Here is a 25,521-nt window from a genome sequence, read left to right as displayed (position 1 = left end):
TGTGCAGCTTCGAGATAACGTCTCAGTCGAGATGTATATATTTTTAATACTTTGTCGTACGTTTCCATTAAAAGATTGGTAAAATTTTGGATATTAATCAAAAAAGTTCACAATGCATGGCAATGATGAAAGCTGGTTAAAAAAAAAAAAAACAACTTTGTATCCCAAAATCAAAATAACTTTTTCACTCAATAGACCACTGAAAAAAACAAAAACGAAAAGAATAGAAATCCGTAATTATTCTGTTGTACTTTTGTAAGATTTTGAGTTATCTATGCACAAGTATATCGAAATCGTGTTTACATCGCTTCAGAACCAGACAAATATTAATATCTAATTATTAAACAACATTTAAAATTGTTAACCAGCTAGGCTTGCTTTTAAACAATCTCATCTAAGCTCATTACAAGGTGCGAGTGTTCCATACCATATAATTAAAATTAAACAAAGACAGCACAACAAAAAGTTATCAGATAAGACAATAGATATTTCTTTAAATATTTAATGCAACAAAAACAATTCGCGCATGTTATAGCGATTCATTATTAAATACTTTTTCTAAAATGTTCGAATTGCTTAAAAAGGGTTTATCAAATTGTAATTAAATTGTACTTACATAATGAGTTACGTTTACGTATGACGTATATTGAAAGTTTTAAATGCAAATATAGTAATATAAGTAATATCATTGTATGTTTTAAAATATCACCTCCTCTCCCCAGTTATTTATGTATGTAAAGACTTATTTTTTGATTTTATGAATGTATGCATGTTAATAATTTAAAAAAAAAATGATTTATATCGACGGTATAAGACAGGTTATTTTTAAGATGGGACATGTGTTCATAAAGATCATGACACCTAGTGGATCCGTTACATTTTTCAAACCCAGCTAGAGCTTATCCTTAATGTATTATAATCTAACAATGAAATTCAACTTATACTTCAGTTTGTACAATAATTTAAAATTCTTATAAAAAACTTTAAGTGTGCAGAATTAGAGTGCTTAGCAAAAAAAAAAAAAATAATCCAAGTGTTGAACTTAAAACATTTCGAACAAACTCACATTAGCATTTGATAATAAACACCAAGACAATGTTACCGGAAACGTTTTTAATACATCAAAGGATATTTATTTAGTCCTTATGTACGTATCTCTTACCTTGTTTGTTGTATGAAAAATGTATATAAGTAGGTTCCAGGTACCTAGGTTTCTGTTTTATTTGGATTCGAATAGGATATGCATTTCGTGAAACCAGGACATCTAAGGGTTTGTTTAAGTGTTTTATAAGTATCCAATTTCTTAGCGTCCCCAAAATTACTGTATAATACGAAATTGGTTTTGGGATATTATTTTACAGTCAATACATACACATTTCTTTCATACAATATTTAATTTTATTTACATCTCGAGAAGAGTCATAATATTTATTTGGAATACTTGATAATATTATTTTGTACTAATTTGATTCAAATATAATATTATTATAATGTATATAATAATATCTATATATGTAATAACAATAAAAAATTTAAATAAATCGTGGTACAATTATGTCATTTAAATTTAGGATTATTGTTTTTATCAGGTATTATTATTTAGTAATGTATCAATTCATGTCATATAGGCTATTGTGTTTAAAATAAATGTATACAAATATGATAATACTGTCGTTATCGCTAAAATAAATGGGTAGATAATATTCGGTTTAATACGAAATCAAATACAAAAAAATTAATGTTAACATTATTTTAGTAATTAGATGTGAAAAAATAAAATCAACCCACTTCAGTTTGTTTGAAATCGTTTTAATAATGTATGAAAATTCTAAAAATCAAATTGCCGATTGCCAATTAGTATTGATGATATAATTATACGATATGCAATTACAATATTAATTTCATATAGTGAATTATTTTATTATACGCCCAACCTACCTAAATATATATTTTATTTACTCGTTTTAAAATTATTCGAAATAACCGTTATGTGTTATTATAACATGGGTATCAATGCATTACAATATTAGAATAATCGAAAATATAAAAATAATTTGAATCAAATAACCGCTATGGTGCGACTGAAGGACAAAGTAGTAATATAGGTACTCACGTTATTAAGACGATATTTTCAATTCAAATTATTTGTGATGTTTTGGAATGGAGATCGAAGCAGTTTAACAGTGCACCGTATTATTGTTTTCGATTATTTATTATCTATTATTATATAAAAATAATAAAAATATAGGTACCTATATATAAAAAAATACTTTGAATGTATAAAATTAAATTAAAACCAATAATTAATGTTATACGCTGCAGTCTAATCCAATCCAATGTGTGCAAACTGAAATTCTTGAAAGTAGTAACCATATTTCACCAGTACGCCGTGATAAATAATGACTGCTATTTACTTGTATACAATATATAATACAAGCGCACACTGCAATACTTTATAGTTTGTACGACATATGACAGTAAAATATTTAATTAATAATTAAATGCCAATAAAACAATATTATTGTAAAGGTATACCTGTCTGTACAATTAATTTGGCCTAAGCCCCAACGGAAATGGATTGAGAAGCAAAAATGTCTTTGAGACGACAATAATGTTATCTATTGTTAAGGCTCGCAATAGCAACAGCATTTGAAACGGACAGACGTGCATGGCAGGCGTCAAACGTATATTTATTACTCAATTATAGCATTAAGTTAATCGGTATTTTAACGAGCAAAAAAATCAATAATAGTTTATAAACAGGAATAATAACATGTAGGTCAAACATTCTTGAAAATTTTAAAAGTAATACATTGAAATTGGTAATATTCGTATTAGTCTAACTCGTAACAACTAGCAAAATAAGAACACGATAAAAGAAGAAAACCACTCGTTCAAAATTAACTTGTTATTAAAATTTATCTACATAAAAAGTGTTATAGTTATTTTTGTAGTAGGTTTTCTATTTGATTGAAAACTGCAGTTCGAAAACACTGTAAAAATTACATTAAAAAAAATATAGATACGCAAGTTTAAAAAAAGGATAAAAACATATATCTGTTATATCACACACATAATATTTACTATAAAGAGAGAGAGAGAGAGAGAGACTAGGGACGAAGAAAAAATAAAATCAATGGAATCCATTTCTGCAGCCGACCGGATTTTCAATAACCGACGTAGTAATATCAAATAACGATAGGTACATCTGAAAAATATGAAAAAAAAACGTATTTTATATTTAATAAGTAATAACTATTAGTATATTGATAGATGTTTTGTGAGACTTATAGGTTTGCATGCCCAATAATAATACCATCCTCAAAACAAATCAATCTGATAAAAAATTGTAATCACAATTCGATTTTGTGGTTAGGTAGGTTAGGTTAGGGTAACAGTAGGTACTATTGAAACTACAAGATAGAGAAATTAAAAATATCTATTTTGTTATATAATATATTCATTAATAATCGATTGCTCTGATCAAATTGTAATATTATAATATACTAAATATTGAATAATAATATCGGTAGGTATAAGTATTACGTTTTAACGTTTATTATTCGTTTAGAACAAAGGAATGGGCCACTCTCGGAATTAAATTTAAAAAAATACCTTACGAACGTCAAATTTCAACTGGAACACTGACAGTTTTTGTACTGCGGAGGAAGAGTGCTGGAAAATTGATCTATGGCTTGATAACACCGCTGCAGCGTTCGTTCTTACACAGCAATGTATTGTAAGCCGGGGAAGGGGATTCTTAGAGTGGACAAACAATTTAGCTAGTGAGATAGATTTATGGCGTAAACGTCTCTAAGTTCCTGTAGTACTGGTTTAAGGCAGTCTTCGTAATTTAAGGTCTAGGGAATTGCGTGTTTTTGTCATGCCCCTTGCTCGCACTTCTGCGCCGACCTTTCCGAAACACCCCTCCCCTCAGACAACATTTCCTCTGTTTTAATTAAATCGAAAAGTGACTGGGAAAAAATATTGCCTGCCCAATTAAATAGACTTTTGGTTGTACTGTCTCGATTTCAATTTGTATACAATATAATAATACATTATATATATATATATATATATATACTGCACCGATTAAACGACAGCAACACATAAATTATACATGGATTATCGTTATACCATTATTTCATTACCACCACTGCTGTAGTGACACTATAAATAAATTTAAACCCTAATAACGAAAACAAAAAACTATTTTTTTTCCGTTTCATTATTATTATTATTATTATTATTTTTTTTTTTACGTATACTGTTAAAAATCGCGTAACTCTAATAAAACGAGATGTGACGATAATCACTCAAATATGAGCGTTATTGTAATTATAATAGTGTTATGCAATACGAGATGGTTTATTTTACCACGTACGATTTAAAATAGGCGTAGATGCGAATTGAAACGATCGAACCATGTGCGACTTAACAGTTAACTGAGACTAAGATAAGACTGCTTACCGTACACACAATGTACATGTGTTACATAATAATACACATGCATTCCGGCATACCAATTAAAATAAATTACAGAATTTTCGTTGATTGAAACTACAAAAGCAAATACGTACGCCTAAATCTAATAGCGTTGTGTATGTATTAGTAAAAACCGTACACATTGTACATATAATCAATGCTCAGTGCTAATAAACCTTTGTAATAATTATGGTAAAACCAAATTATAATACCGTCACCGTTATATATATATAGTATTATCGCAGATAGGTTCGTGGTTTAACGGTTTGATTATTGATATTTTTCTATACTCGATACTCCTATTAAACGAGAAAATTTTTATTTCGTATATAAACGGTGCAACTAAAAGTTTTTATGCAATATTTTGTTCGTTATATAGTTTTATTTTCTATTTATGTATTCTAAATAATAAATGATAAAGTAAAATTTATTAGAACAAAAATAGTAGGAGTAACTTTAAAGTTGTATATATATATATATTTATTTTTAAAAAAGCTTGGGTAATTATTAATTTTTAATTAAGTTTTGAAAACTACTGAGGCTAAGATACCTATACTAGAAATACGAATTCGAGACTTGAGTAAACAGTTTCTCGATTTTTTAATAATTCCACAAACTTCTTGCGTAGTATAATAATAACAGTGTTTGAGCCATGGCAAAATACACAAAATACCACGATATAGCTGGTTGCCTAATTAATAATTAATTTAATATAATTATTAATTTTCCATGTTATACTGAATTGTTTACATAAGACCGTTCTAATAACGTAATTTTGTAATTAAACCGATAATTTACCTCAATACAAACAAATCGACCGACTTTTGAAAACTTATTTTTGATTACTAAAAAATTATATAGATTTTTTTTGAAATTAAAATTATTAAAATACGATGATGTATTATGATTTTTATTAAATAAATCAAAATTCTAATTCTGTGTGATTGAAACATCTGAGTACCTACAATTAAAATGAGACCAAATTCATAATTACTCATACTTATCATAAGTTATGTATGACTATGTAAATTTACTTTTCAATCATTGAATGAATACTATAAAATAAATACCAATTTTGTTTAGTATTAAATATTTTTACAAAATTATTATATTTTAAAAGCTAAAATTTATAATAAGATTTCTAATAAGCTTTTATTTTCTGTAAATTATAAAAACAATTTAGAGTAATCGCCAAATACCTACCTACGAGTTTTAAAAGCGATTGAAGTTAAATTTTTAACGAAATTGGATATCTGAACAAAAATAACGATTTTAATTATTTTGTTGTAATTTAAAATAAATATTATTTCTAGGAACTTGAAGGTTTTCGTTGCTACTTATATTATTATTTAGTGTATACAATGAAATTTTCAAAATATTTAGAGTATGTTTGAACTATTTTACACCACAAACCTATTCACACCGTTATTGATTTATACGTTAATAGAAAATTAGTAATATATGAAATAATAATATAATTATTACCATACAGTAGATATATGCAATTTGTACTCGGCAAAATAGTTCAAACTATCGCACTATCGCATTACTAATAGTAACACGTACAATAAAATGTCTTTATAAATCTTGCTGAAAACCCGTTCTCGCTTGGAACCGCAATGATTTATCATTGAATTTAAAATTAACATTTCCAATACTGCTGTTTGGTAAATATATTAATGCTTTTAAGACGTTAGACGCAACATTGTGTGATACTATTATATATATATATATAGAATTCAAGCGTCACGTAAATCAATATATTTCAGCTGAAGGATTTTAGTAGCTATATTTATAATTTTTAAAAATGTGCATTCAAAACTAAAATGTAGTACATTATAGTGTTTTTTTTATTGTAGATTTTTTTTAACGTAGGCTATCGTTGAAATAAATTTTCAAAACTGTTGAACAATTGTGGTTTTTAGTATTAAAGTTAAATCATTTTTTTTGTTCATAGAATAAGTTCTATGTAAAAAATGATGAAAAGTGTCTATGTTAAAGTTAGTTTATTAAAGAAAAAAAAAATTAATAACTAAAAATTTTAACATTTAGAGATTATAGTCTTTATTTATCCTTATCCAGCAGATACCACTGAATTTGTAGGCTGTTAAAAATAAACTACTTTTTAACAATTCATATTACGAGTATAAGCTTATAATAACACAGATTATCATCATTATTTTTATTTTGTGTTTAAATAATAACTTCTATTTTTTTTTAAATATTTATATTTTTAGAGTGTATTTAGAATTAATTTGATAAAAGAGGAAAAGTTTTGTATGAAACTACAAAGAACTTTATCCGATAAACTTATGACTAGTCGGATAATAAGAAGAGGAAAGAGAGTCTAGGAAAATGTATTTATTTGTAAGAAGTTACTATCGCTGAGTATCTTAATTTACAAATTATATTTATATGTAGAGTAAGTACACATCATTTTTTTTTAAATTTTTTTTTTTGAAAACTAATTTACTTAGCAGTAACTACAATTACAATATAATACAACTAATGTAAAGTATACATCTTCTAAAATAATATATACAATTAATGTGGCACAACTATAGAGTTTTTTTATGGGTGGATTCATATTTCGTTTGATGGGTGATACGATAATATATGAAATGTTATTCATAGAGTTGTTGTGTTACAATTTTTGTTAGCATAAGGTGAAATTACTTTGATAATTTATTCATATTATTATAAACCATATTCTATACGAATCCGGAACACTCCGGATCAGTAGTTACGTCACTGACTGTATGTAATTAAACAAACAGTATCTACACGATTACACTTCTGTACCAGATATTTCCAATCCTTTGAAAGCAAGAGTAGTATATAATGAAATAATTGTGAACATAAATAAATGAAATTACAAATATTACGACGATTTTGTTATTAAAATTATGTAGATAACAGATATGAAACGGATTGAAAACATTCAAGTCTAATTTCGAAATTCTACATCATAATTATTTACAAACTAATTAGGTATAATTTAAAGTTTGAGCGATCGGTGGTGCAATCACGTCTTTTATGCGTTTTTGCGGAAAACGGCTTACTCAAGTGTAATGCTTAAATAGATAATAAAAAAAATGTCATTTAATGACAATATAAATTGGAAATTTATTATAAATTGCCATAGGAAACTGAAAAAAATATAATTATATATATCGGCAGAGAAATTATATAAGTAGGTAATAGCCAATTATAAAGGAATTTTTACAATTTTCGAGAAGAACTGAGCTTGCTTTTAACGTTAATTTCTTTCTACTTCCTTGCAGAAATGCAATACAAGTAATAATATCATTATGGACTGTTATAATAGTGTAACGATTTTAATAAACCAAAATTAACGTGGCTTATTGCAGCGGTTTAATAGTGCAGTATATATATATACATACCATATAGTTGCGTTTCCTTGAAAGTGATTATATCCAACACAATTATACCATATCTGCGCATAGTATGTATTCAAATCTGTGCTTGTTCCGTTCCGGCCAATTATACTTGTTTTTCCGTCTCTTTGAAAGGGTCCATTATACTCATACACGTATCCGGACATGGCGCCCAATTATCCGTCACATCCAAATAAACAGTATATATTCGATTTGTAATTTAATGCCGTCGACGAGACTCTCGTTAGACAATTAGTCTGTCCATTAAAAATAAAAATAATAATGATAATAACATAGAAAATGTACGCAGTAAGTTAATATCTGAACTCGGCTGCAGTTTCCTTCGTTTGTTCTCAAATAATAATAATAATAATAATACGAATAATAATAATAATAATAATAATAATATAACCATCCAATATATACAGCCAATGCACGGCGTATAATAAGATTTTAGAAGACGGTCACTGTAATAACGCTAATACGGGATAAGACATTAAAATTTGACGTTTCGCGGAAATGGTTGACAGATAAATGCAAAATAACCGAGTACTTGACTTTATATAATATAATATTATTATACCGTCGTATATTTTAGTATAAATGCGTAATGGTGTCTAGAATGTTTCACGCTATTATTATTATTATTAACATTGTTTTGCGTTCATAAGAGAATCTAAAAAATGTATTTACCACAATCCGGTAATATCGTTCCTTATACTGAGCACATCCACTATATGTTACAGACTACAGTATATGTATAGTATGAAAAATAAATCAAAAAATTTGGTTTACTGATAAACTTAAATGTACCTAGTTTTTGAAGCACCCTACACATTCCTGACTTGTATTATATTTCCGTAACTTAATGACTAGTACCTCAGATCGAGATAAGCCATGCGTCAAATAATAATAATAATAAAAAAAACAGTATACCAATTTTTAGAAATGTGATATTTACAATAGTATAAAATTACTATAAATATAAGTTTATACAATACGTGCGAGCATCACAAATTGCGGAATGAAATTTGTAGTATAAATATTATGACTTGAAGTTAAATCCTAATAATTGTTTAAATTTGTATTCAAAATGAAAATTGAAAAGAATATTTGGAATAAGTACAAGTTATTTTGGCCATTGTAATTGAAGTTTTTATTTACATTTATTGGTGTACCTTTTTATATTTTTCTGTCATGAATTCATCATTACAAGTAAAAGCTAAGCGTTTTCGTGTGTCAATCTAATAAGCATGCATGCCTATTGAAATAATGAAGATACAAATTAAATCAATTAATACACAGGAAATCAAAATAATTATAATTCTTTAAACAGGCTGTGGATTGTAATGACATATAAATATATGGGTAACAAAATTAATAAGGATTGCAGACTATTCGCGGACATTTTTGAATTAAAAAATGAATTGATAACACAAATCATATATCGTTATTTGTCACATATTATACAGATGTCAATTTAAATAAAATTGCAATTGAATTATTTGTATTTATTTTGAAATAAAGATAATAACATTATCCGCGCTTGTCTGATATGATATTAATTTATCAATACGTTACAATACAATCGTCGACGGTGGACCAGTATATCAACTGTTGGATTCAATCAGTCGTTCAGTGTTATATAAGCTTTAGATGTCACAAATATTTTATATTGGAATCTATTTTCTTTCGGGACTATATTGTACATCGACGACTTAATGCGGGTTTATATTTTAAACCTAAATCATCTGTGACCAAATGTTATTTAATATAGAACCGACCGAAAATCTACGGAGTTAGAGTCGTGAGTAATGACATCGAAATTAAATTATAACGAAAGTCGTTTGCTATGGGGCATTGATGTGGTGTAGTTGTGTACAAAATATAGAACTGGACAGCATTAATTTTACATTTTATTACTGTGTACAATATGATATATTTGCTTGTAACTTATTATTTACTAAATATCCTAGTTGTAGCGGATTCGGAGTAAGCAAACGATTTATTGAGAAATCTATATAGTCGCGACAGTGTATTGTGCTTTGTACGTACTATCGTTGATAGTAATAATATTTTGTCGTTTGATGGTTTCTATTTTCTTCGACGTTTTGTTCGGCTTGACGTCAGAATCGTAAATAGCGCAGATAACCACCGCCGCGGCAGACGGCTATCGACACCGTTCCGAAAGCCTTCGCACCGAACCGCATCATTATTATGTATAGGTAACAGACATAACGCGTTTGCCGCGGAATATACGTCATATACGAGCCAAATCAAACGACCTACACCGAAAAACTACGACGAAGACGATCGTTCACTGCTGCGGTGTTATAATCGCGTACAACGTCGTTTTTTACCGAATACGATATTATTTAATTATAATTATTATTATTGAACGCGTCTAATGCGCACCGCAACACCGTCGTCGGCGGCGGTGAAACAAAATAATATTCACGAATACGACGGGTGGCGAAGAAAAACATAGAGAAAATATTTTTACACGTGGCCTACACCTATGCGATGATATTGACGTTATTCCACGAGCTTCGCGGTGGCGGACGAGTCGGGACAGATATATAATAGTTGAATGTAGGCAACCCATGAACTTTTTATGTACCTACGACCGACCCGCGGTAAAAGAACATTGTCCCGCCTTCGCTGCCACCCCGCGAGCCACCGAGAGTTTATATCGCGCGTACCTATTTTTACGTTTTACCTGCTGGAAAAAAAAATTTAAGCAATATCGTGGGAGAAATGTATGTGTGTTGTGTACCTATATATATATAATAATATACTCGGCTGACCGGTCTCAGGTGTTGTGAAAAAAAAAAACATCTCCAAACACCAATAAAAATATAATTTTTTCGCTCCGTTATATCTAGCAAGCTCGTATAATATTATATTATCGATGTAGAAACTATATTCGAACGAGCGAATGATCGCTGCCGCCGCCGGCGTGACGTGCGTACGTCGAAAAACAAAAACAAAAACAAGCACATTTAAAATACCCAAAGTGTTCGTTAGTGTTTGATATTAACACGGTATAATATAATATTTATAAGCATAAACTTTCGAGTTCGTTTTAATAAGTTGACTGAAATTAATCGAAGCGGAACGAGTGTCTCGCGCCAATCCATCGACAACGGTTTTTTAGTACCAATCATAAAGTTTGAATATTTAGTATACAAGTTTCTCGCCACAAGCTGATATATTTTATAATTTAAAAATACTTAAGGCGAGATTTATTTTTTTCCTTATAAGCATTTGAAGCATTTCAAATTTATGGGCGAAATTAATCAAAATCACGAAAATTAGCTTATTATTTTGTGGTTAAAATGTTATAAAATGTTAAATTTTTATAGCTTAGAGTTGAATATTTAATATTTATTGGTTGCTCATGTATAACCCTGCTTCCTAAAACCCAAAACTACAAAAAAAGTGCAATTTTATTTTTATAAACTTTTAAAGTTGAAATTTTGTGGGGATATATTAATCAAAGTAAAACGATCTTAGTAACAATAATATTATTATTTTCCAAAAATTTAGATTAATGTTAAGCTATTGCTTTTTCATACGTACCTATAACCTATGTCCTATACCACGAACCTATTCACATCGTTTCCAATCATATTGTTCTGTGTGGTAAGTCGGCATTGACTCAAAAAGTTAAAAGTCAATAATACAACATACTATATAATGTGATGTTTTAAAATTAATTCGACCAACCGTATTAATAACAACAAAATCAATTACTATTTAATGTAGCAATATAAAATATGTAATATCAATATTAACCGACGAATATAGAAAATGTATGGTACCATTACAATTTAGTTTGGACATTTTACAACATTTACAATGCAACACAATATACATGCAAATATTATATTAGACATACGTACCGTCCTGTCCATGCGATGTAGCAATATAGTATCACTAATCAAGCCAGAGATGTCTCGCAGGTTTCTCTACGTGATATTTTTGGCATCGTTTATGACGTACTTTCGACCGTGCAGAGGCGTATTGGTTGTCGGAATCGATTAGACTTTGGCGTGTAGCTGTAGCAGGTGAAGAGGGGGGGGGGAAGGGTGAGCGAGTAGCAAAGGATCGAGCAAAAGGAGCAAAGGACCGTTAAACGTTTCTCCGTTTATAGTTGGCAGCATTTACCACAGTAGTCCTAAAGTATATAGTTGCGCGCACGGGGGTTGTTGTTATCCACCACCACCACCAACGCCGCCGCCGCCTGTTGAAGTGACTAATAGATCCCTGGACACTTGTGGCTTCGACTTCGACGGTGGCAGCAGGACGTCAAGAAAAGGACCACTGCGGAATACCTCCGAAAACGTGTGTGTGTGTAATCGTGTAGGTATATATATTATACTCGTGTAAGAGCGGTATTGTAAAACGTTCTCGTCCGCTGAGCAGTATTTTTATTTTCGCAGATTGCTGATCGGCGAATATATATAGTGCCCATTGTCCAATACAATATATTCGGTTATCGGTTCATCAGTCGTTTTAACCGTTATTGATAGATCACGAACCACTACTTGAAATATATTATTATATAATATTATCGAGTAAGAGTCTTAACCCAAAATGTGTTGTGCAATCGACGCGCACTCACTGTGCTCGAGTGCCGTCAGCACAATAACATTTAATGTTAAATAATACTCTGTATGGGACTAATCGCGGTGGCCGCTTCGGCTATGCGCAAAAAAAATCGAACATGACTATAAAAGATAATCAAACGATTTGGCCTTGAATTATTTTTGTTCTCGCTGTTCGCAGTTATTTTCAGAATAAACAACAAAATAATAATAATAAAAAAAATGCAGAATTTGTTGATTTGCGAGTAAGACTTCTGAAAAATTATAAATCTTTAGTATATAAATACAATTTTATGTTCATGATTAGGTATCTGCTATAAATGCGATACTCGGTAATCCGTTTAAGAAAAAAACTATTTTTAAAATATAGTCGTTCATTTATATAAATTCCGAGTATTCTTAGTTTGCCAAAAACTGCATTCACTCGTAAATGTCGTACTTTTATGTATTTTAATAGCATACGAATACTAATATAATACTGGAAAACAGATCAGGGACAGTTATCTGAAAGATTGAAAGTTTCTAATCCTAAATCCCACGATATCATTTATTTAGATATTAAAATACATCAAAAATATATTTTCTATCAGTACGAACACAAAATTATAATAAATATTTAATACACGGAATCATCGCCTAGAAATGTTTAAAATATGTTTTTGAACAAGTATCTATATTTATTTGAATAAAAATGCAACGACGTTACAACATAATTCTCCGATTCACAAAGTAGGTGTGCAGTCGAGCGATACTAATATTAACACATAGAGCCACCATGGATGAATGCAACATTGATTTATGTCAAGTAGGCACAGACTACTAGATAGGCAGTACAAGCATCTATAAAGCAGTGACGTGTTAACGAGATTAACGGGTAAGTTTAGGGGGTTTTAAATAGGATTTTCCAAATTAATCAGACGGTGGGTTGAAAACTATACATATAATTTTGAATAAATAGATGTTTTATAGTTTTTCGGTAGTTCCTATTAAATTTTCTTCAAAAATCACGAAGCCTTTGTTTACTAATAAATTGTATGTATGATTATTGATTTCATCATAATACATTTCTTTAACATTAGCTGACAGATATTGTAAAAGAAATGAAAATCAAACGTATCCAAGAGGCAGACAAGTGTGAAATGCAGTTCTATAAAACGATCATTGTATGTCAGTTATATAATAACAGCTAGGCATGGTAATATTGTTATTGTAAGTAAAAATGTATTTGTATATTTCTGAATTGTACCGTACGTAAATTGTACGTTGAAGTGTACCTCTGCTGGTATAACGACTATGATGGTAGACCCATTGATCGCTCAAAATAGGTATGTTACATGTAATACTATATCTTGCATACACAAACAGTGATAATGAAAAAAAATAAAAACTTTTATCTTTTTTTATTAACACTATTTCACAAAGGAGTGCTTAAAAAGTTTTAAATGAATAATTTTAAAATTACCTATTTAAGTATAATCACATTTGAAATTGTTTAGTAGTAATAATAATAATAATAATTATCAAAATAAAGAATTAGAAAAACATGACTTATGTCATAATTTTCAGTTAATATTAATAATTAATTAAAAAGTTGGAATTAAAGTTATTATTATTAAAATGAAATTAAATTTTTTGAAAAAATGTAATACGGTAAGTCGGTACGTTAATAAAAAAAAACGTTTCTCTACTGGGACCGCTTCTTCGTTTTGTGAATTATATCTTTTTTCCCTCGTCATATTCACTCATATTGTTTTATTTATTTGAACAGATTGTATAATAAAAAATATTTAAAATAACAAAAAAATACACGTTGAGATATTTTTATTTTTAATATTGAACATTTAAATTCATATGAATTTTTAACTCATGATCTCGTTTTGTGTTAAGTTTATTTAAATGCTTTAGTAATAGTGCATATTATATATTATTTACTAAGTACCTATACTGTCTATGTTTACAGAATTAACTTTAAGTTATATTTTAAATAATATTCGTTTGTTTTTCTTTGTTGCAGTTTGCGTTATCTTTCATCCACCACAAGATATTTCACTATCTACGTATAATATATTATTATAATACACGAGACCGTCCCTAAGGAAATGTTTGCGGGGTCGACGTTACGTGATTTAAGGAATGCGACTAACCAGAATTTTATTTTCGAGGTATAGGGTTATTCGTTTGAAAAACGAATCGATTGAGCTTTTCAATGGTACTCGTTTTAATGTGTGCTAAAGATATATAATATTCGAGGATGAGTACGTTATTTCAAAATTGAAAATACGGCTTAGTATCTTGAAAACAAAATGGAAGTTTTATTTAGAATAAATATCAAAAAGAATCAAGTACTATATACGGACAATTATTTCATAGAATTTATGACGCTTCGCAATAGATTTTACTTAAAAATCCCAAGAAATGCACGGTGTGTGTTTATTATTACATATATATATATATATTTATATATTCGAGTAAATGCTGTGTACGCGCGATTGTAATATTAAAATGTTTTCGTGTCGTTTAATTTCACGTCCTCTCGTAATACATTGTGTTATTAAGTTACGAAATACTATTCGTATGTATTATATATAGAATCTCGCGGTACTTTCTGGGTAGGTACCTACGTATAGAATAATATGGCAAAAGTTAAATGTGACACGTGTTAAATGTTAAAACAAAACATGCGACACGGTCTCGGTTTGTAATACTACACGTAATATGTTATAAGTAGGTACGTATATATTATGCATTATACATACTCGGCGAAGGCAATAATATGTTTGTCTGAACGATTTTCCGAGTTAATTTAATTTTTGGATGGATATAATGAAGATGTGTTACACGGGTTATAATATAAGCTGATTATGTGTGGGTGTATTTAGTTTTGCTTTTAAATAACTCGGTAGTGTCTAAATTATTATTATCGTATTATCGTCGTGGAATTATTATAAAAACGTATTCAAATACAAGTACTTACAAAACATTGGTCGTACAATAAATGTATATGAAATTATGTAGCGTTTTTAGTTATGCGTTCGAGTTAAAAATTTATTAAACAGCAGCTTTATGTCAACAAAAACAAATTCGTTTAAAATAATTTTAATGAAACCTGCAAGTTATTTTGTAGTTAAAAACGATTTGAACTCAAAAAGATATGGATTTTAAAAATCAAACACCATGATTGCTAATTTATTCAGTTCTATACATATTTAAATTCCATATTTTAATTCCATATTTTAGTTGTGTTATACATTTATAGTATATATAAATATAATATATATTTATAAAACTGCACCTATACCTAAATTAAACTATTATTTTTTTAGAAACCGGGGTTATAACTTATTATACATTTTTAGCATCATTATTAAAAAAAAAAGATTCAATTAATTTATGAATAAACTATGTAAAAGGCGATGTTGAAGAGAATATAATTCAATAATGCATATAAATCAAATATGTTTATCTATACAATATACATTATATTATATCAATAGACTAATATAATTATTAACCATAAGAAATTACCTTTTCTCAAGTATTTGGAAGTTTGTTAACTCCTTGCCAAATACCACTTTCAAAGATATTTGGTAATCACCAATCTTAAAGTACCTATTTTTATATTATAATTAGGGTCCGGATGTATATTCTTTAAAAAATTTCAGAAATACACACTATTAAATATGCACTTATTCTCTTATTTTGTATGAATATACTCTATAAAATAAAAAATATGCAAAAAAATCGACTAAAAAAGTCTTTTATTTGTTTATATGTTAACATATAATTATATTATATTTATATGATTAATATTGTAATTTCAATCTGAAAAATTAATATTAAAAATATTTTCATCGAATGAAAATTACGAACACTCGGATCACGACTTACACGAAGAAACAAATACGACTGATGAATGATTCACGAAAACCTACTCAATAATAGATTACGATTACTACTTGTCCCGATAGATTTTAGATAAGATAAGAAAATGAATTCGTCAAATGAAATGGATTATACATATAACTATAAATACGTTATTTTAATTTAAATAATCAAAATATTATATATTATGTATTTAAAAACAGTATAATAATATAAAATATATATACAATAAAAAATCGTAAAATACAGAAATATGCAGTACATGTCAAAAAATGCCAAAATATTCAAAATATTTTCGATCTATTGACTATTATTCAAACTTGTAGCTTACCTAACTATTTTTTGGACTGTTCAGAAAAAACATGTAAGTAATATTTAAATCCGGGCACTGATTATAATATTTTAGTATAATGTTTGAACAATAAATTGGCAAGTAAAAAAAATTATGATAATAATAAATTGAAATAAAAGTGAATAATACAGACTATTTACTTTGACAGAACACTGAGTGTGTGACATTTTCTTTATTTTAAAATTAAAACAAAATTAATTACAACTTTAACGTATAAATTAAACCTCATTATAATATAATATTAATATACTAGTTTATTATAGTACAATGCTAGTGTCATTGTTATATTGTGATACAACAACAGGAATTATTGTGCTATGAACGCTACGAGTCGCGCAATTGTTTAATAGACCTAGAAGAATAGGCTGGCTTGTCAGGTATATGTCAAGATTAAGGGGTGAGGAGACATTGCAGTTCGAAGGAATCTCGGAGTCTAATGAAGAGCTATGAGAGAAAAGATAAATACAATATACAACTAAATGTGTTAGCAAATTATTCCTGGCCGTTTTCATTAGTCTTACGAGGCATTATGGATTAGCATAAAGCAGCAGTTAAAAATAAATATAAGGTTTAAAAATGATTTAATTTCTCAACCATTTTAGAATAAATCTTAACAATTAAAGGAAAAAAAAATCAAAATTATCATCATAATATTTTTATTACTATTGTGGCAATTACATAAGTACCTACTTATAAGAATAATATTAAAATTATGTTTTATTTAATGAACTATTATAGTATTATATTATATTCGTAGTTTTAAACCGATTCTTAAAATTAATGTATTTTTTGTTCTTAAAATTAAAAAAAATGTTTTTATGAACTAATGGTAAGCATTTAATAAGGAATCTTTCTTTGGCCTAAATTAATATTATGCACAGTTATACGAACATTTACACTTTTCAAGTAGTTAATTTGAAACACAATATAGCTGTGTTGGTATTTATTTGATATATTTGATATTCCTGTTTTAGCCTCAGACTCTCAGCATGATTCGAGCTACATTAATAACAAATATACTAATAATTATATATATTACCTACAGACTATAGAGTATTTCAACATTATTTTTGGCTCTTAAAAATTTAAATTAAATATTAAAATTATTTAAAGTTTGCAAGTTTTTGTTGATTCACGTATATATAATCAACCTCTTAGACGATAATATTTTAAAATTAAAACTGTAAACCAAGTTATGAATATATAATAAGATGGCAACAACTTGGGTCAAGCTAACAAGTAATTAACTCAGCTTTAAGCTAATGAAAAGTTTCTATACGTAACAATTTTTTGCATCTCATATATTTTTCAACTAAAATCTAAAGTTTGTTGTAGAAAATATGTTTGTGAGTTACAATAAAAATACTTTCTTCTCAAAACTCAAAAGAAATTAATAGCTTGTAAAATGTTCATATTTATACATAAAATTATGTGTATATCTATATGTATGTACAATATACATCTAATATGTATATCAAATTAAATTAAATATTCTGTTTTTGTACTACGACTGAAAAGTACATTATCCTTTAGGATTATTTTGTAAAATTAACGGAACTTTTGTACTGAAATTTAAGGTTGTAAATTATAAATATTTTTAATGTTTTAAAAAAAAGTGTTTAAGAGTTTACTTTTATACCTATAATAGTATTTTCAAACTAACAATTTATTTCAGAAACTATATTCAATTAGGACGCAATAAGTCTTTATATTTATCTAAGTTTTTTTACATTATCTTTTGTGTAGTGATTAAAAATAAAAACCAATTTTAAAAACTTTTTTTTTTTTTTTTTTATATGATTAAAATTTCTATAAAAATCACAATGTATAAAATAATACGAAATACTGTAGATATGACTAGTATGGCGTATACTTCTAAAAATTATAAAAAATTTTTTCCTACTTAAAAATTATCAAAACATACAAATACTGTTATAATAATAGTGATGCACTGATATGTAATAAATATAATAATTGTTTATTATTGTTGTAATATGTTTTCAATATTGACACTATATTTGATATTTAATACTTAAATTTTTAAGGTCTTGTAATTATGATTATAATTTAGAAAAAATACATGTACTCATGCAGTTGTAGTATAAAATTTAGTATTTCAATTGTAAATCGTTCGAAAAAAGCGAAAGGTTTATAATGTGCAATGTTAATGTGGTCAAAATTAAACTTAAAAACTTTTGAAATATATAGCTAATAGCTATATAATATAGCAAAGCAGCAAATTGGAAAATCCGAAACATGTATTGGTTAGGCCTATTAATATTATTCATTAGAATTCAAGTAAAGTTAGGTACTTATGTATTTAATTCCAAAATAAGTCTATGAAAAAAGTAGACTTAGCATTTTTATAACCCCATAGTCTAAGAATATACCCATTACTTTTTATGGATTGTTTTGTGATTGTATTTTAACGACATCTTAGTCTATATAGCTAGGTGACACTGCAGGAAATACAAAAGTACTATTTTTTGCAATTAAATTGTATACACCACCTGTAGCAGTAGCACGAATTATTTAGATGTTTAAGATAGGCATAATTGAATCTATAATAATAAAAGGCATGTTTGTTTGTGTATGTTCGCGAGTGTATTAGTGAGAAATTTACAGCCAAATCTATTGAAGTAAAAAAATACTGAAATTTGGTACACAAATAATTAATTATATATCCGTTATCGATAATATACACGTCAACAATAATCTTTGATATTTTTAATTTTTAGAGAGTCTTACACGAGAATTTTTGTTTGTATACCTATATGTCCTATACACTATAGAGTATCCGTTATCGATCAGTTATATCGAATAAAGTAGTTATTTAGACGTGTATTTTGTATTTGATCAAAACCCCCAAAACTACTGTGTTAAAAATATGTGTATACCTAGTTTGATGGTGTTTAAGACACGATAAATCTATTAGTATTATTTAATGGTTTATTGGCAAAGCTGTTCCAAATCGAATAGAAATCTGTATGTGTATACAATACACATAAATGAATATTTCTTCCTATCCGTCCGCTAATAGACTAAAAAACCATTTAACCGATGTATGCGTGGATTTTTAAAAAATAGTATAAACAACGAGATAAATATAATTAGAGTAATAATAAGGATACCTCGACTACCGTCCGGAGAAAACCATCGATCGGTATTTGACGAAGAAAATCCTCACTTAGACCTCTCAGTTTGATCCGGAACAATTTGATGGATCGAGTGTTTGTTTTGATCGCGGTTTCCAAATAAGACGTTCTATTGTTGGTGGGTTCTTGTAGTGATTTCTCTGAACATTTCCAGAAAGCTGTATAGGAAGGCGTCTTTAGGTATACACTCCGTTGAGGAGCTATACGCGACTGATGAGTGTTTAATGTATATTGTACTACCTATACTCAGTCAAGTATATATGGCACAGCGACTATGTATTTTGGTCGACCGATGTCAAGACGGCGTGATACACTCGATCGACACGAGTAGTGTTGTACATGATGACTATTGCTTTGTAATACAAAAACGTATTTAGGTACTTGCTCACGAAATGTGAAGTGCATAAACAATTTAGTTTGTGAACGTAGATTTACTTATTTCAACTAGATTAAAAAAAAAAAAAAATTTTTTCTAATTAAACAGAAAAAACCATCTACGTGGTGAATATAATATTTTTACGCATCCGAAAACTTTTCATGTACTTGATAATTAATTTTAAAATTGAGTAAAGAAAAAAATATTGTTACACTTATTTTTTTTAACAATTTTATCGAAAACCAACAACCACTACGTGACTTTGGCATTTTATGTTAGATAAAGTAAGATACAATATTTTTAGATGAAACATAAAATCTCTAAAGGCTTAAATTCCTATACATATAAAAGCTTACAATAAAATAAAAATAAACTATAGAAAATCGTTCTATACAGGTAAAATATTAAGTAACGCGTTTTAATATGGAGATTTATAATAGTATTTAATAGTATTTATAGTTATTTGAACTTAACATTTTAATATTATGATAGAAAATATTTATGCGTATTCTGATACTAGGGTTATCGGATTTTTTCTTAGTAAAATGCATTAAAATCAAAAATTCACTTTATAGTTGTATTCATTTTTCCCATTGTATTATATTATATTGAATCGTTTAAGTTCATTTGAAGTAACAAGATCCATTTAATTTATAAATCAACTGAATAATTTTTATATGTAGGTATACTTTGGATTTAAATATACCTATGTTCTTTATAGTAGTATCCTTAAGTGAAAATATTATAAAATAATATTATAGGTTCTTGATTAAAAATAAAATTTGTTTTGATTATTTTGTTGTAAATCAAATATTAATAATATATTCTGAAAACATTAACATTCAAACTATTGTATATTAACAATTTTACAAATGGAGATAAAAATATTATTTTCTTAATATTTCCGAGGTAACATTTAAATGTTAAGATTTTTTTTAAAAAAAAAATGATTACGAAGGTAGTAAAACAAAAAAATTTAGTTGATAGTTTGATATAAAATTAAAAACAATTTTTTAATCAGTAAGAGTACAAAAATGTCCAAGTGTAGGTATTTTACAGTGTGTACAACATTTAAAATGTGCAATATCTATGAAAACACTTCAATATTTTGAAACTATAATAATAATGAATTGCGATAATATTTACATGTAAACAGTATATAGAAAACAATTTCTGCCTGAATTTAAAGAATGTCAATTTAATGCCTAAACACCACTGATCATATAAATAAACGAATAACAACGTTATAAAATTAACATGTTTACTCATAACCATAACAAATTTAAAATGTATTAATTAAAAATTCTTTTGGTGAAAAGTGTATAATATTTTATAGCGAGTATTTTAAATATGTGTATAATTTATTATAAAATGTCACTAATATTTCGATAGTATCTATGACGTCGACAAAATGAAAATTTATCGTCTACTCACTTTAAAGATAGAGTGTAAATATGCACCGTTTAAGGCACTCTTGTAATTTTAATCAACTACGAACTCAAGTATATGTTTTCATTTAGTCTCAACAAATAATAATAATTGCACGTTTAAAATGAAATAAAGTAAACGATGTATATCTTTTGCAGCATTCCAAATGTAATTCTGTACACCGTTAATTCCGAGTGATTTTTTTAGAAATAAAACAATTATTTCATTGAAAAGTATTAATGTTCTAAAAACTAATTTTTTTTTTTTTACACACTTAATTAATTTTAAGTCATTGCCATTTTATGAGTTTTTTACTTTTTCGAAAAGTAACATACGTAATTACACTTTAAATTTTATATTTTAAAGTACAATATTATTCTGAGATACTATATATTAATTGAGTTTAAACGCGTTGTAAAATAGTAAAAATACATTTTTTTCTTCGAAAATGTGTTTTGCAATAACTTAAAATCATGTAAAAAAAAAAAAAAAATAATCCCATAAACGTAAAAACTTTAAGGGAAAATCAGCGTTTACCTTCGAAGAATCGCTTTCTATTATTATTTACAATATCTAATACTATATAATTATGTCCTATAACTAGAAAATTTTGCGGTAAGGTAGTTTTGGTGTAAATGATTAAAAAAAATTATTTAATTAAAAAAATTTCAGTTAATTAAAAAATACAATTGAAAACATATAACTGATATCTTGCTGAAAAATGTACATAATTTTAAACTATATTATCGTAAAGATATTATATTGCATGCTACGGTTCTTAAATACGTTAAATTTTACCTAATTCTTGATTTGTTTTTAGAAATCTTTTGTCTGTGTCAATATAAATTTGAGCTTTTTAGAGGGACTATTTCATGATTCTAATTAAAATAAATATGTATTCCTCACAGCTTAAATTTTTCTTAAAGGCGTTATAAATTACCATAAAATAGGATGGACCATTCTCATTTTAACATTAACTCTTCGGTTGACAGCCTCTGACTGATTATTTGTTCTGTGTACGTATACTATTTAGTACTCGCTCATTTAAATTCCAAATTGATGGTGGAAATCTAGTGGGTCTCCGTCCACATCTATTTCGATTTAATCTTCCGACATAATTATCCTCAAACCATTCAAGTAAGGGTTAAAGTTCTTCTGGTAAATATTCATCCAACGAATCGTTGGCTGTGTCAATATTGTTGATGTAAACAAATGCATTTGTAATTATCATTTTGACAGAAATAGAAAAATCTGCATCGTTATTATATAATAACATTATAAGATACAATTTGCAATCATTTTTTTTTTGTTTTGTAAAAGGAAAGGAACAATCATAAATTCATAAATAATAGTACTTGGGAAATGTTTTTTCATTATTTCATTACATTTATAACAGTTAATTTAAAGTCTAATGATATATATGTAAGATTTAATTCAGGGTATAGATTTATCAACATTTTAAAAAGTTGATCATACGTTTTTGTAAATTTATCAGGGTGTAATTCATGTATAATAGGATGCACACTATTTAAATATTCAGCAAGTAAAAAGCTTTAAGTAATATTTAGTAAAAAGAAGAGGTGAAATTTTAAAAGTTCTAACCGTGCCTTAAAATTTCGTAAATTTCCAATTTTTTTCATAAAATTAAAATTATATGTGCCCGTATCAAGTATTTGCTAATAAAAATTTCTTTGCGCTCTTCAAATGGTGAATATGTGTAATGTGTATACATTTCAGGTATTTTTAGAGATGCGTATTCCTCGGATGTATCGGATACTGTTTGTATATTATTTAGTTTTTTTCGAATTTGTTTTTCAATATGTAATTTGATTGAATTTCTCCCTAAAAATATTATAATAACATAACAATTAATAGGTAGTATAATCTATAACTATACTGTTTATAAACAGTAAATAAATATCGAAAAAAAGCTTAAAAACTTTTTAAAGTTTACTGGTGCTGAACTCTCGTCTGTTAACTTCAACGTGTTTATCTTTGAACACAGGGCTATAACAATTTATTTTTATTTTGGTTATATTCGATCAGTAGGTAAATGGTGAATTGTAAAATATTATTATAGGTCTATTTTTCATTTTTATAGTTTATTCCTTAATTTACTAGGTACCTATTTTTTTAATTTTATTTTATAAATGTTAATACGTAAATTATTATTAATAATTTTGTTGTTGTTTATGCTAAAGTTATTTAAAATAGTGGATTACTTAATTTCTAAGTCACCAACATTTAAATAGTGAATGGGCAATGTATACGAAAAACTTAACAAAATTAACATAATTTATTTATAATTTTAGCTTATTTATGTTTATTTTATAGCACAATAAAAAATTATACCTATTGTAGCTGTTTCTGATATAACACAGCCAGACATTCATTTATGACTCTTGATGTGGATTCCGTGCTTTCAGCTGCACGCCGTTTTACGCGTTTAACTACTACATTTCTTTCGATTTTTGCTGTTTTAGAATCACGAATGTGTTCGTTTATTGATTTTTTTATTTCAATATCGTCTACTGTTACGTGTATCTTAGATTCACACTCGATTTTATTTTGTCAACGCCAAAAACAGCGCTTTTAATGCATCAAATAAATAAAGTAACCATTGTTCACTATATGACATCTCATTCTTAAGATTCAATTAATTTTTAAAATATAAATAAGTATAAAATGCACTATATGCATAAAGAATTTAAATAATTATTACAACATGCTGTACCTAGTGAGCAACGATCAAGGACAACAAGCTTATTGCTGCACGATGGAAAAGAAACTATGAACGTTACTAATTATATTGCCAAAAACGTTGGTAATTGAGGTAACACGACGAATAGAATATGTATCGGTTATTTACTGGTTAATTGGTTAATATATTTATTTTAATATAATTCCAAACATTTGCACCATAACAACCATTGAAAAATGTTACAATATCCAAACGCGGATAATAAAAAATACATCTCGCTTAATGTCGTAGTTTTGGATGAAACCAAAATCGTAATAATGAAATACATTTTGAAGACTGTAGGATGATATCAGTTACGCTATTATTATTATTTTAAATATTAAATTTTGTACTTACATGTTTAATCTTTACACAATATGACTATAGTCTTTCTTTTGTACTATATTATCTTAAGATATTTATGTTTTATGAGATGAAACCAAAATCTTTATGCAGTCATGGTGCTCTTTAAATAATAAAACACTAAAAGCTTCTGAGAAAATGTCATTGGATGGATCTTGACTGTTGTAGGTCTCGATGCACTAAAGCTAATTTTAAGATGCCAATAATCTACTCGTGCATTGCTTTGAACGTATTTGTTGATTGCCAGCTATTTAATAGTTAGTGGCCTACGGCTGTAAATAAAATTCACAAATTACCTCATTGATGTTCACGTATATATGACGTCGATTGGAATCATGGGACGGTGAACAATGATTTAGCTGTTTTAATCCGGAAAATATTATTTTATAGGATCGAACATTGCATCGCAATTTTCATTCGCAATATTAATGTATTAAAACATTCAACGGAGGAGATAAGATATTTAAACATTTTGCATATTTATCGAAACAGATATTAATGTTGTGTCGTAAAAAGTCGTGACTAAATATTCTAATATTCAATGTTTGTCATACAATTATTGTGAATAGCATTCAATTTTGGAAAACATAGTTCAATTAAATAGTAGGTATTAGTAATATTGCTTTTTTATAATCTAAAAAATAAAACGAGTGTGTAATTTACATAGACATTAAATTATTAGTGTAAAGTCTATGGTAATTTATTTTCGTTATCATGGTTTTTAATAATTAT

General features: G+C 27.4%; 2 long non-coding RNA genes across 3 annotated transcripts; both read right to left on the bottom strand.

Annotated features, from left to right (window-relative positions):
• Positions 1-1,847: 1,847 nt before the first annotated feature.
• LOC126551852 (uncharacterized) lies at positions 1,848-20,321 on the bottom strand. The gene is made up of 3 exons (XR_007605744.1): positions 19,859-20,321; positions 3,085-3,208; positions 1,848-2,993 (listed from the first exon to the last, which is right to left on the bottom strand). It is a non-coding gene; the product is annotated as an uncharacterized LOC126551852 (long non-coding RNA).
• A 2,849-nt stretch (positions 20,322-23,170) lies between these two features.
• LOC126552777 (uncharacterized) lies at positions 23,171-25,495 on the bottom strand. Of its 2 annotated transcripts, none has more exons than XR_007606195.1 (3): positions 24,421-25,495; positions 24,039-24,330; positions 23,171-23,528 (listed from the first exon to the last, which is right to left on the bottom strand). It is a non-coding gene; the product is annotated as an uncharacterized LOC126552777 (long non-coding RNA). The 2 variants fall into 2 exon arrangements; XR_007606194.1 differs by having other exon boundaries at positions 24,039-24,723; positions 24,784-25,495.
• Between the last annotated feature and the right edge of the window lie 26 nt (positions 25,496-25,521).

The sequence above is a fragment of the Aphis gossypii genome, chromosome X, assembly GCF_020184175.1.
Source record: "Aphis gossypii isolate Hap1 chromosome X, ASM2018417v2, whole genome shotgun sequence".
In the NCBI taxonomy this organism is placed as follows: domain Eukaryota; kingdom Metazoa; phylum Arthropoda; class Insecta; order Hemiptera; family Aphididae; genus Aphis; species Aphis gossypii.
The sequence above is the reverse complement of the archived record's forward strand: the minus strand, read 5'-3'. Positions and strand labels throughout refer to the sequence as shown.